Here is a 14,923-nt window from a genome sequence, read left to right as displayed (position 1 = left end):
AAATAAATAGATGAATCTACAATAATAGTGAGCAATTTTAATACACCACTTTCAAAAATGGATAGAACAACCAGAAAGAAACTTGACAAAGACACAGAGGAACTAAACAACACAATCAGCCAACTGGACTTCATAGATGTATACAGAGCATTCAACCCAACAACTGCACAATACACATTCTTTTCCAGTGCACATGGAACATTCTCCAGAACAGACCATATATTAGGCCACAAAACAAACCTCCATAAACTTAGAAATATCAAAATACTACAATGCATCTTTTCAGACCATAATGCTATCAAATTGGAAATCAAATTCACATACCAATCACTAAAGCCAATAATGATGAAGAAACTGAACAATTCTACTAACTTCTACACTCTGACATTAATCAAGCATGAAATCCAGCTGCATCAATAATTAATAGTGATGACTAATTGCGACTGCCACAACAGCAAAGGTAGAAGTTTTGTAACAAAAAAGGGACAGTAGTTAATCTTACATTCCAGGAACAGAGGCCCCTAGGACCATCAAGGGAGAAGAGCATGAGTGGAATGTGCGACTCTATCCAGAGAAGCAGCGACACCAGAGATGGAGGCAGAGATGAGGACATGGAGAGAGGGAGCAGCTGAGGACTCTAGACTCATAGAGAGAGAAAGACTGAGTGTTGGCAGCCAGGAGGCAGGCTTGCAGAATGTGCCCTTTGGTTGTTTAAATTATTATATATTACTGAGTGTTTTTGTGCAACCCCCCCCCAAAAAAAAAAACAAAAAAACACACACACACACATAGGGAATAGAAGCAAATACTGCTGAATGATGATGCACAGAGGAGGTTATAATCATTGCAAAGCAACGATGGTGTAAAACTGATGTTCTCCTATGTAAACTATCACTCAATTCACAATAAAAAAAACTTTAAAAAAATTAATAGTGATTGGACTGTGAAAGGGTATAAACAAAGAACAATCAGTAGTTGAAAAATGTGGCCTTAGTGACAGGAATTACACTGGAGATCATAAGATCGAATTTTGCAAACTAAATGATTTCTTCATTGTAAATTCTTTTTTCAACAACACAAATGGAGACATACATATGGACCTCTCCAGATAGAATAGACAGGAATCAAATTGACCACATCTGTGAGAAGCTCAATATCATAAACCAAAACAAATCCCGGGGCTGACTGTGAAACAGACCACAGCATTTGCTCATGTGCAAGTTTGTACTGAAACTGAAACATTGTTTTAAAATGAAAGACCAGATGAGTTGTGGGATGATGTAAAGAACATGATACATGAAAAAAGTAAAAGGTCTTTTAAAAGACAGGAAGTAAAGAAAAGACCAAGATGTATTTCAGAAAAGACTCTGAAATTTGCTGTTAACATAGAGAAGCTAGTGCAAATGGAAAAAATGAGGAAGTAAAAGAGCTAAACAGAAGATTTCAAAGGGCAGCTCAAGAAGACAAAGTAGAGTTAATAATGAAATGTACAAAGATCTGGAGTTAGACAACCAAAAGGTAAGAACACACTTAGCATTTCTCAAGCTGAAGGAACTGAAGTAAAAATTCAAGCCTCAACATGCAATAAAATCACTTGACTGCTAGAAAAAAGGTCGGTGGGTCAAACCAACCACATCCTCCTCAGACACTGGATACAGGATCACTATGAGTCGGCACCACCTTCACATGGACAAAATGGAGTCCTAGTGTGGCACTGTAGGATAGCACTGGACTGATAACTTCTAGGTCAGCAGTTCAGACCCATCCTTGGTTGGCTATGAGTCAGAACTGACTTGACGTCACTTAATAGCAATAACATGGGGGAAAATATTGAACAATGCATTATGTATCATAAGGAGAAGGAAGTAATGAACAGAGTCATTGTACCAAAAAGAATTGGTTTATGGTCATATGATCAAGAAACAATGGTATTGAAGGAAGAAGTTCAAGCTGCACTGAAGAAAACATTGTTACAAATAAGGTTCTACTAATTGGTAGAATATCAATTGAGATGTTTCGAGAAAAAAAAATGCAGCACTGGAGGTGCTCACTCATCTATGCCAAGAAATTTAGAAAACAATTCCTGGTCAACTGATTGGGAATCTGGAATCTGTGCCCATTCCTAAGAAAGGTAATTCAAATGTAGAAATTACCAAACAATATCACATGCAAGTAAAATTTTGTTGAAGATGATCCAAAAATGGTTACAGCAGAACACTGACAAGGAATTGCTAAAAATTCAAACTGGATTCAGAAGAGGATGTGGAACAAGGGATGTTATTGCTGATGCCAATTGGATCTTGGCTGGAAGCAGAGAATACCAGAAAGATATTTACCTGAATTCTATTAACTATGCAGAGGCATTTGACTGCATGGATCATAACAAACTATGGATAACATTGCAAAAAATGTAAAGTCCAGAACACTTAACTGTGCTCATGTGGAACATGTACATAGAATAGAACAAGAGGGCACTGCATGGTTTAAAATGCACAGGAAAGATGTGTATCAAGGTTGTATCCTTTCACCATACTTATTCAACTTTTATGCTGAGCAAATAATCCAAGAAGCTGCATATATGAAAAATGGGGCATTGGAATTGGAGGAAGGCTCATTAACAACCTGCGATATTCAGATGACACAATTTTGCTTCTAGAAAGAGAAGGGAACTTGAAGCACTTACTGATTAAAACAAAGCTCTAGCCTTCAAGATGGATTATAACTCAATATAATGAAAACAAAAATCCTCACAACTAGGCCAGTAAACAACATCATGATAAATAGAGAAAAAGTTGTGATTGTCAAGGATTTTATTTTACTTGGATCCATAATTAATACCCATAGAGGCAGCTGTCAAGGAAACATGCAACATATTGCCTTGGGAAAATTTGCTGCAAAAGTTCTCTTTGAAGTGTTAAAAAACAAAAGCAAAGATGTCACTTTGAGGACTAAAATGTGCCTGACCAAAATCATGGTAGTTTCATATTCATGTGAAGTTTGGACAATGAGTAAGGAAAACTGAAGAAGAATTGATTCCTTTGAAATATGATGATTGCAAAGACTCCTGAATACCATGGACTGCAGAAAGAAGGAACAAATCTCTGTCTTGGAAGAAGTGCAACCAGAGTGGTCCTTAGAAGTTAAGATGGTGAATCTTTGTCTCATGTTATCAGGAGGGTCTAGGCCCTGGAGAAGACCATCACGCTTGATCAGCAAAAAAGATCCTCAGTGAGATGGATCCACACAGTCACTGCAACACTGGGCTCAAACATGGCAATGGTTGTGAGGATGGCGCAGGACCTGGCAGTGTTTTGTCCTGTTGTACAAAGGGTCACTATGAGGCCAGACTGACTAAAGGACACTCAGCAACAATGAACAATACCTATGGATGTAATCCTATTTGGAAATAGGACTTCCTTCATTATGTTAATGGGGTCATAATCAGTGTAGGATGTGCCACCTTTGAGATATAAATAGAACGTATTAGGCACAGAAGCAAGTATAAATAGGAAAGGTATGTGTAGTTACTAAAACAAAGTCCAGGGTACCTAGGAAAGGCCAGGCTATGCTACATATGATGAAAGAGACAATGGTCTTCTACCACAGTCACAGAGAAAGAATGCCTTCCCCTAAAGCAGGTGCACAGATTTCCAAATTCTAGCCTCCTAAACTGTGAGAAAATAAACCCACCAACTTATGGCATTTCTATTACAGCAGCACTAGCTAATTAAGGAGTTATGGTGCTGTGCTGTGGGCTAATGCATCAGATGGAAAAGCCATTTGAACTGCAAGGTTGGTGGTTCAAGCTCACCAGCTGCTCCTTGGAAACCGTATACAGGGTCACTATGGGTCAGAAATGACTAACCAGCCCTTAATAACAACAGCTAACTAAGACAGTGCTGGAAAGGAACTTATGCATTATCAACTCCTTTCTCAAGCAACAACCAACTAGCAAGAGTCACCTGCAGAAACAGTTGGATGTGGGAGGAGACAGGTCCAGAGAGCAGGCTTTGTGAGGTATCAGGAAGGGAGCTAGAGAGCAGCATGAGAACCCAAATGTCAGGGTAGGCCTGGGACACATTAGGCAGAAGGGGAAGCAGCAAAGACATTGCTTCTACTTCACAATTTGGTCAAATGCCTCCCCTGTTCAGTGTAATGATCCCTGGTTCTGATATCTAAACTCTGGTAAATCTCCTGTTAGCTCCAGTGCCAGCAAATTCTCAAGTCACTTTCCAATTTTAATTCACCTTAATCTTAAAAATAAATACATGCCTCATGGCATTTTTAAAGAGGGGTGGGTGTTTGATGAAATAAAATGAATGACAATAGGGTGTCACAACTCCAGAAAGGTTTTGTATCGCTGGTTTAAAGTTTGCCAGTGAGTGGGAGTTTGATGAACTGAAAAATGAAATGGTTTCCTAATGACTCTGTCCTACTCCGCTGATTTGCAAACATATAACCTTCCTACACTATTGAAAAGCTCCCAGCCCTGGGGTGAATGAACCCTGGGAAGCTACTACTTGGCATTCACCCAGCAGTTTGAAAACGGCAGTGAAAGGAAATGTTCACAGTCAATTGATAGCAGCAGGACCCTTAGGGAGATAGAGACCAGTGATGGGACCAGCCAAGGCAATTTGAACAGGCATCCAGGTTACAACACAAAGGCCTTCCTGGGAACTTGCAGGACAATGAGAAGTTGGAGTCCTGGCCTCACATTTCACTTTAAAAGAGGCCACCACATAACTGGGTTGAGATGCTCCTATCTGGCTCTCACGTCCGAGGCTCACACAGCCCAGGAGAAGAGCAAAAAGGGTAATCACCTTATTCATTCTTGGTCTTGTCTCTGAGGCAGCTTTTGGAGATGCCTTTCAGGGCTGCAAGAAGCTAGAAAGATCTTTCTATGTGTGAAGGCAATTCACGACTTAGTTTCACAGACTTTAGCCTCTGGATTATATAGGATTCTTTGACATGTGATGATGATCTTGGATCGTGGTTGATGGATCTTGGATGATGATGGATTCAAATTGAAAATGGATCTTTCTAAATAAGAAGGCAAAAGCAGGCTAGAATTCTCTTGCAGAGACAATCAAACCAGTTGTCATCAAGATGACTTTGACTCACAGTGACCCCAAGTGTGTCAGAATAGAATTGTGTTCCATGGGACTTTCAAGGATTGATTTTTTTGTAAGTAGATCTCTGGACCTTTCTTCCAAGTGGTCTCTGGGTGGACTCAAATGCCTAACCTTTAAGTTAGCACAACCAAACAAGTGCTTTGCTGATTTGGAGACACCTTCACAGATGCCCTACTGAAGACCCAAACAATTTTGACAGCCTCTCCTTTAAACCAAAAGAAAATCTCAGTTTTCTTCTTTTGAAACTCTATATAACTACTAAAGGATATTGTAGGGCAGTGCTTTTTAAACAGTTTTAAAGCACTGGAACCCTCTTCCAAACGAATTCTGTACCCAACCTCAGTAGAAAACACAAACATGATCAGGAGACCTTTGGCTGAACTGGTGGCAGCCTGGAACCTCAACCTCCCCCTCCTGGCCCCTGAAGGCAAATCTTTCACAAACTCCAGAATTCTGCCATCATCCAAATCACAATTTCTCAATCTCTAAGGGAAATTTTGTCACTTGGCATTTCCGTGCCTATATTAAAATGTTACAAAGCTTTGGCAGAGTCCCAGTGGGCGGGGCAGGCCACCTACATCTGGGCTTGTAAACCAGTGGGTGCAGTTTGAGGAAGATCACGTGACCGCCAATAGCTCTACTCTGGTGGTTCTCAGCCTCTGGTCCTGTTTACTGTCTACATCACATAAAACACCTGGTTGAGAGGACTTATGTCAAACCAAAGAATGCCAGAGATCAGAGAGCAGCTGACACAAGCCTCGCTTAGGTCAGATGGCAAGTCAGCTTTACTTTCCTAGCTGACTCAGGAGGCCTCCCACCAAGCTGCTGGCTTGCTGAGGCCTGTCCTGAAAACCTACAGTAGTGGGCTGTGGCTACCCAGAGATTTCCCCAGAAGTTAATGACCTTGCAGCGAATGAACACGTATAACCTCTTAGTCACCCCAAAGGATCCCTGTCTGAATGTCCCTACTGAGCTGAGCCACGTAATGAGCTTCTATATTAGGTCAACTAAGTAACTCAAAAGAGGCATTAGTGGTTGTGTGGTAGACTCGGGTTCTAGTCTCTTCGTCTCTCAGTGGAGGCTTATGTGTTGCTGTGATCCTGAACAGGTTTCACTGCAGCTTCTAGATTGAAATAGACTAAGAAGTAAGGTCTGGCAATGGACTTCTTCTTCTTCGTGTCTTTTTAAGCTTTTATTGTGAATTGAGTGAAAGTTTACATGGGAGAATATCAGTCTTGAGCTCATCCTATCTTATTCAATGATCACTGCAATGATTACAATTCCTTCAGTGCATCATCATTCAACAGTATTTGCTTCTATTCCCTCTGTTTTGTGTTTTTTTTTGGGGGGGGATGGGGGGAGGATGTACACAAAAACACTCAGGAATATATAATCATTTAAACAACCAAAGGGCACATTCTGCAAGCCTGCCTCCTGGCCACCAGAACTCAGCCTTTCCCTTTACATGACTCTAGAGTCCTCAGCTGCTCTTTCTCTCCATGTCCTCATCTCTGGTGTCACTGCTTCTTTGGTTAGGGTCCCACATTCCAGTCAGTGGCAACTGACTTCTGACTCCTAGTCAATGAAGACCCTTTGGATCACAATAATTTGATCTACAAGTGATCACAGGGATGGTACAGGCCTCATAGTGTTTCATCCTGCTATGCACAGAGTTGCCATGAGTCACAGGCTAATATAATGGCTGCTAAGGAGCTCTGGTAGCATAGTGGTTATAAACTGGGCTGTGAACCGCAAGGTCAACAGTTCGAAACTACCAGCTGTTCCACTGGAGAAAGATGAGGCTTTCTGCTCCCGTAAAGATTTACAGCTTCAGAAACCCTGTACAGGGTCGCTATGAGTCAGAACCCATTCCATGGCATATAACAACAGCAACAACAAAGAGTCCAAGGCAGCTCTTTGGAATTTTTCTGGAAAATGGAGAGATGGAGCTCTGCCTCAATCAACAGAGGAAGATGATTCAGTTCTGCAAAGAAAGTGAGGTGAAATGCAGTTTGGAGGATGGTAAAAATATCTTTCCTGGACAAGAAAGGACTGTGGGGCTCATCTCAGGTGCCTCAGACTTTAGCAAGGGAAGAAAAGCAATCAGTCCTGTTCTCCTAATTTTCCTCACCAATCAGGCCTAGTGGGTTCACCATGCTCTCTGTGCAGTTTACTAAGTCCTGTCCTCTGAAGACTGAGACATCCCAGGAAGGAATATGTCAAGAATGATTCTTCTAGTAGCTGGGGCAGATTGTAATGCTGCTGGAGTCAAAGACACAAGTTCCTTAGGTGAGGGAGCAGCCCATCGGGGTGGGCTTCGGTCAGTTTGAGAGCCAGCACGACTTCTTCTGTGAGGAGTACTAGTCTCTAGAGCCTGCATGGGCTCAGTATACCCAGAGTCCTGAGAGGCAGGCAGCACAGGGGAGAAGAATGAGCGTTCCAAAACCAGACTGCCTGTGCTCAAGTCCCAGCCCCCACACCAGAGTCGAGGCAAGTTGGCTCTGACTCATGACTCATGGTGATCTCATGTGTATCGGAGTAGAACATTGCTCCATAAACTGTTCCATGGCTGACTTTTCAGAAGAAGATCATCAGGCCTTTCTTCTAAGGTACCTCTGGGTGCACTTGTACCTCCAACCTTTCAGTTAGTAGCTGGTTGCATTAATCATTTGCAATAATACCCTGTTGCTGTTAAGCCCTGTTGAGTCAGTTACAACTCATAGTGACCTTGTATAGGGTTTCTGAGGAGTAGCTGGATAATTTGAACTGCTGACCTTGTGGTTAGCAGTCCAGTACTTTATCCTGCAGAGTTCTGGTGTGGCACTGTGAGTTAACACACTGGGCTGCAAAGTCGGTTTGAACCATAAAATCGGCGGTTCAAGCTCACCAGTCGCTTCTCAGAAACCCTATAAAGGATTGTTATGGGTCAGAACCAGCTCGATGGCACTTAGCAACAACAACTTTATCCTGTAGTACTACACCAGGACTTCTGCAATTCCCTAATCCCTGTGTAAAGAAGATCATATTTGACCCACAGAGTCATTGTGAAGAAGACATGCGCTAATATATGCCAAGTGCTTTCAATAGTGCCTGGCACAAGTAGGTACAATGGCGTGTGAACCATCTTTATTTGTCTCTGTTCTGTCCTGTACTTTTCCTCTGAGCCTCACGGGCGCCACACTCCAGCCAGGATTCCTTTCTGGTGTTGAACACAGGGGCACATCTGGCTGCTCCCCATGCTCCCTTGATCTCCATTGCTGCTCCTAGCCTGATGTATGTCCCGGAAGAGTTCCAACATTCTTGCTCCAGGACTTGTTGGCAGTCAGATCCACTTGTGATTTGGTTAGAAAAGTCCCTTTTCACCTCTTGCTCCAAGCTGCTAAGAAACTAGTGATGTAGCCGAGACTGACTGTGTCAGCTTTTCTCTAGTGATTACGAGTGACTGATTTGAGCAGTAAGTACATGACTGGAGACTGGTGGAGCAGATTGTGAGAGCTTGCTTAGTTAAGCAATGGGTTAGAAATTTGGAGGTCACAAACTCTAGCTTTTGTTTCTTGGCCACATGCTCTTCAGCCAGTTACTTCTTCCATGCTTTTATAACGTGGGGATAAGTTATCTCTGAGCATGCTTGAAGAAGTTACCAGTTGCGATCAAGTGGATTCTGACTCACCGTAACCCCATGTGTGTCAGGGTAGAGCTGTGCTCCATTAGAGGTTTCAAAGCCGTGACCTTGGGAAGTAGATAATGAGGCCTTTCTTGGGAGAGACCTCTGGGTAGGTTGGAACTGCTGACCTTTCAATTAGTAGTTACGCACTTAACCATTTGCACCACCTTGGGACTCCTTTCCAGATTATAATGTCTAATTCATGGGGCCCAGAGGCAGTTGTGGAGCGATCTGAAAGAATACTTGAAGAAGAGAAGCTAATAAAAACGATTACAAAGTGCCACTCTAAATAGAAATTCCAGTAGGTATAAATGCATTATGTAATGAAATTCAGTCTATCTTTCCTCTTCAGCAATCTGAGCCACAGAATCAATGTTTTTCCAAGTGCAGTGTCCCCAGGACAAGGTGGAGACCAGTTCTTGAGTGGGGCCTGCCTTTGGCTGCCGAGTGGCCTACCGTCCTCTGGGGTTTGGTGTCTTGGGCTGGGGCTGGTTTTGCTGCAGTGAGTACTCAACCCTTCCTGGGACTCCATCCAAGATGCCAGGGTTGCAAATTTCTGTCATTTCAGAGGATGCTTTGTTTGAAGGGTTGAGTGTTCACAAAAGGCCTTTGCCACCTACTTCCATTCTGTTTTCTTAGATGTAAATGTAACTATTTTCATTGAGTACCCATTGTGCTCCAGGCACTATGCTAAGTGCATTCACCAGCATTATCATTTAATCCTCCAAGCAACCCTGTGAGGTATGTGTCATTACCATTTTACCTAAGGAAACTGGACACTTGGAGACTTAGACAACTTAACAAGGTAACAACAAAAACAAGAGGCAGAGCCAGAATTCCAGCACAGGACTCATCATCATCTCCCAGGTCTCCTTTATCATGGATGCCCTACATTCAGAGACACTTCCAATTAAACAGAAATCAAGCTGCAGTTTGTTATTGTTGTTAAGTGCCATCAAGTGGATTCCAACTCATAGTGGCCCTGTAATAGGGTTTCCAAGGAGCAACTGGTGAGCTTGAACCACCAACCTTGCGATTCAAAGCACTTTGCAGTCTGGCACATTAACCCACAGCGCCACACCAGGACTCCTGCAGTTTGGGAGAATATTAACTAGAGAGTCTGAGAAAGCCGGGCGTTCTACTCAGGCCATGGAGAAGATGCTCTGTTGTTGTTGTTGTTGTTATGTGCCTTGGAGTGGTTTCCAACTCATAGCGAATCTGTACAGGGTTTCCGAGGCTGTAAATCTTTACAGGAGCAGAAAGCCTCATCTTTCTCCCTTAGAAGATGCTCTGTTGTTGTTGTTGTCATGTGCCATTGAGTCAGTTCCAACCCATGGTTGTTGGTGGTTATGTGCTGTGGAGTCGATTCTGACTCAGAGCGACCCTGTCCAGGATTTCCGAGACTGTAAATCTTTACTGGAGCAGAAAGTCTCATCTTTCTCTTGCAGAACAGCTGGTAGTTTCGAACTGTTGACCTTGAGGTTCGCAGCCCGATTTGTAACCACTAGGCTACCAGAGCTCCTTAGAAGATGCTCTATGCAGTGCTAAATTACTAACCAGCTGCCACTGAGTCAACTCCAACTCATGGTGGCCTCAAGCATATGCGAGTAGAACTGTCAGGCTTTCCTTCCTAGGTGCCTCTGAGTGGACTTGAACCATTAGTCATTCTTGTTAGGAGCCAAGCTTGTAACCATCTGCACCACCTAAAGACTAGCTGTTGCTAAGTGCCGTCAAGTCACTTCCAACTCATACAGATCCTGTAGAGGGTTTCCAAGGAGCAGCTGGTGGGTTTGAACCGCTGACCTTTTAGCTCAAACTAATCTTGTAGTACAGTGCATTATCCTGCAGTGCCACACCAGGACTCCTAAGGACAAGCTGTAGTTGTTAAGTGCCTTCAAGTCGATTCTGACTCATAGTGACCCTGTATAGGATTTCCAAGGAGCAGCTGGTGAACTTGAACCTCCAACCCTGTGGTTCAAACTGACCTTACAGTCCAGTGCATTATCCCACAGCTCCACAGTTGTTGTTGTTGTTAAGTGCTGTCGAGTCGGTTCTGACCCATGACAACCCCGTACAGGGTTTCCGAGGAGCCACTGGTGAGCTTGAACTGTCAACCTTGCAGTTCAAATGGCTATGCAATCTGGTGCATTAATCCACAGCATCACACCAGGACTCCCAGTGCCACAGTAGAAATGGCTAAAAAAAGAAGATCAAATTTATTGTTCAGTCGATTCTGACTCATTAGCAACCCTACAGAGTAGATCTGCCCTATAGTTTCCAAGGCAGACTGCCATGTCTGTCTCCAGGTATGTTTAAACTGTAGAATTTTCAGTTAGCAGCAGAGCACTTAACCACTGCTTCACCAGGGCTCCCTTGTAGGCATGGATTGTTGTGGTTGAGTGCCATAGAGTTGGTTCCGACTCATAGTGACCCTGTACAGGGTTCCCAAGGAGTGGCTGGTGGATATGAACCACCAACATTGCGATTAGCAGTCCAGAACTTATCCTACAGCACACTAGGACCCTGTAGGTATGGATTGTTGTTGTTGTTAAGTGCCATCAATTCTGTTCTGACTCACAATGAGTCTGTATAGGGTTTCTGAGCAGTGGACTATGGGCTTGAATTGTCAACGTTGTGGTTAGCAGTCCAGTACTTATCCTGTAAGGCCACACATAACTGGGAATTAATTTGCTTTGGGAGACAAGGGTGAAGAAAACCGGGTCTCTTGCCCTTCTCACAGACCTGGGAGCAGGTATCCAGGACTGTGAGTCCTTTGAGAGCTTCCTGCACACTCTAGAGGCTTCCCTGAATGCAGAACATGCAGGTTGTCAGTTCTACACAGAGTCCAAAGACACTGAGCTGTCTTCATATGATAGGCACTAGCTGTTTCAGCTGTCAGCAGGCTTCGAGAGCGATTCCCCACTTGGTCCAGGGCCTTTCTACAGTTTATCTGCATTGAACTACTCCTGTCGGTCTATCTTGTGGGGGAAAGTGAGGAGTGCAAATCAGCAATGGGGCAGATGACATAGTCCTGCTTTTATTTCTTTACAAGGAGAGAAGAGTATTGATCACTAGACCCAGTAGTAAAGGGAATTGAGATGTAGAGCAAAATGGAGCTGCCTAGAGATATATTGATGTTTTTAACTTGCCTTTTCTGACAGTTTTACTTGGAGATTATGGCAGAGACTGCAGTTTTCCTGGTGCGGCACGGTGGGTTAATGTTCTGGACTACAAAGTCTGTTTGAACTGCAAGGTTGGCAGTTCAAGTTTACCAGCCGTTCCTCAGAAACCTTACACAAGGTGGCTATGGGCAGGAAGTGACTCAATGGCACTTAACAAGAAGAAGTTTATTTTCGAGGCCAGGTATAGTGCTATAAGATAAGCACTGGACTGCTAACTTCAAGGTTAGTGATTCAAACCCACCAAGCTACTCCTCAGAAACTAACACAGGGTCACAATGAATCAGAATCTTCTTGATGGTACTTAACAACAACTAACCATGTAGAGCTATATGTCAAGGAGCTCTGGTAGCGTAGTGGTTACGAATCAGGCTGCGAACCTCATGGTCAGCAGTTCAAAACTACCAGCTGTTCTACGGGAGAAAGATGAGGCTTTCTGCTCCAGTAAAGATTTACAGCCTCAGAAATCCTGTACAGGGTCGCAATGAGTCGGAACCGACTCCATGGCACATAACAACAACAACAAACCCCAAAGGAGTAAAAGTGTGGCACTGTAGGATAGCACTGGACTGCTAACTGCAAAGTCAACAGTTCAAACCCACCAGTCACTCTTCAGAAACCCTAATCAGAGTTGCTATAAGTTGTATTTGACCAATGAGATATACTGCTGTTGTTAGGTACTACTGAGTGAGCCCCAACTCATTAACACCCCAGGCACACCAGAATGAAGCACTATCTGGTCCTGAGGCTTTCCTGTCATTGGATGGGGATTAAAGCATTAAAATCCACAGAGTTTTCATTGGCTGAACTTTGGAAGTAGAACATCAGGTCTTGCTTACTATTCATAGTCTGGAAGTTCCACTGAAATCTGGTTAGGGTAATAGCAACACACATACCTCCACTGACAGATCTTGAGCTTCACTGGCTAGGAATTGAACCTGGGCTCCTACACACAAGTCAAGAATTCTACCACTAAACCACCACTATCCCAAGTAAGATACATTCATTACTGTCTAATTGATTGTGACTCTTCACAACCCAATAGGATAGAATAGAACTGGTTTCCAAGGCTGTCATATTTACAAAAGCAGACTCCCACAGAGCCACTGGTGTGCTCAAACCATAGGCCTTCAGCAGCCAAGCACATAACCACAGTACCACTAGGACACCTCCTCCTGAGATGTAACCCCTCCTCTCCCCAAAAAAAGAAAGAAATTTCTGTTGAGTCCATCCCTACTCATACTTACTCCACAGGACAGCACAGAACTGCCCCACAGGATTTCCAGAAACAGATTGCTACATCTCTCAGCTGGTGGATTCCAAACACCAGCCTTTTGGTTAATAGGCAAGCACACTTAGCCACGAAACCATCAGGGCTCCTTAGATGTTTGTTGCGATTGTTAAGTGCTATTGAGTTGGTTCCAACTCATAGCAACCCTTTATAGGGTTTCCAAGGCTGTAAATCTTCATGGGAGCAGAAAGCCTCATCTTTCTCCTGTGGAGTGGCGGGTGGGCTTGAATTGCCAACCTTGTGGGTAGCAGTTCAGTGCTTATACTATAGAGCCACTTCACCTCTCCTTAGATGTTATATGGGGTTTTCAGGAAGCCTTCTTAAAGGGGCTGATTCTGTCTTGTTTCCTGGAATTCAGATGTGATGGCTGAAACTTCCCAAGCTCTCCTGGAACATAAAGTAAGGAAGTGCTGAGGATGATGGTGAAGAAGACAGTGAATGAAGCAGCTTGGGCTTCCTAATAACTCCATGGAGCTACCGTTCCTGCCCAGGATCGAATTCTTCTGGGAGTCCTTTACATGAGAGAATAAATCCTTCCTTTGGGTTGTATAAATTTTAATTTAAATCTGGTGGACTCTATTTGACAGAGGGAACTGGGATTTCTAACTAGTCAAGGCCACTTGAGCCTTAACTGTCTCCTAAATGTTGTTGTTGTTAATTGCTGTTAAGTCAGTTCCAACCCATAGCGACTCTGTATAAGATTTCCAAGGCATGGCTGGTGGGTTTGAATCACTGACCTCGAGGTTCAAACTGACTTGCAGTCCAGTGCCTTATCCTTCAGTACCACACCAGGGCTCCAAATGCACATACCTAACTCTACCTTGGAGTCCTGGTGTGGCACTGTAGGATAAGGTACAAGACCGCAAGGTCGGTTTGAGCTGCAAGGTCAGAGGTTCAACTTCACCAGCCGCTCCTCAGAAATTCTATACAGTGTTATTATGAGTTGGAACCAACTGATGACACTTAACAACAACAACTCTACTTCACAGCGATGAAGCTCAAATTATTTGGTCATCTGTAAGCTTTATGTTGTGAAGTGCCGTCGAGTCGATTCTGACCCATAGCGACCCTGTATAGGGTTTCCTAGTAGCAGCTGGTGAGCTTGAACCGCCGACCTTGCAGTTCAAATGGCTTTGTAGTCTGGCGCATTAACTCACAGCACTACACCAGGCCACAAGAAGTTTGAACTGCATTTTGAGGGTTGTTGCTACGAGCCGTCAAGTCAGTTCCAACCCATAGTGATCCTGTATAGGGTTTCTGAGGAGCAGCTGGTGAGTTTGAACCGCCAACCTGGTTCAAACTCAGCCCAGTGCATTAACCCACAGGGCCACACCAGGACAGGTGTAAGTTTTGTAAGCTTTATAAGTAGTACAAAATTAATGCCTGAATCCAGTCCAAAGGTTCAGCAAATAAGAGGGTACATCAAAAACCTCATGGAAAAATGGAATTAAAAGAGAATGCATTAAGATGCTTGGCTGTCTTTTGAATCTTGGTTCCCTGGCATACCATTATAAAATAGACACTTGAGGGGGAGAGAAAGTAATAGCCAGAAATACCACCACAGAAAGCTTATAAGTCCATCTTCTGCTTATAACTGATTGGAATACCTAAAATGGGGCTACAATGTGCCCAGTGAAGGGGCTTCCTGCAGAGCCTC

The sequence above is a fragment of the Chrysochloris asiatica genome, unplaced genomic scaffold (genome assembly GCF_000296735.1).
Source record: "Chrysochloris asiatica unplaced genomic scaffold, ChrAsi1.0 scaffold00161, whole genome shotgun sequence".
In the NCBI taxonomy this organism is placed as follows: domain Eukaryota; kingdom Metazoa; phylum Chordata; class Mammalia; order Afrosoricida; family Chrysochloridae; genus Chrysochloris; species Chrysochloris asiatica.
This window is presented reverse-complemented; position numbering follows the sequence as displayed.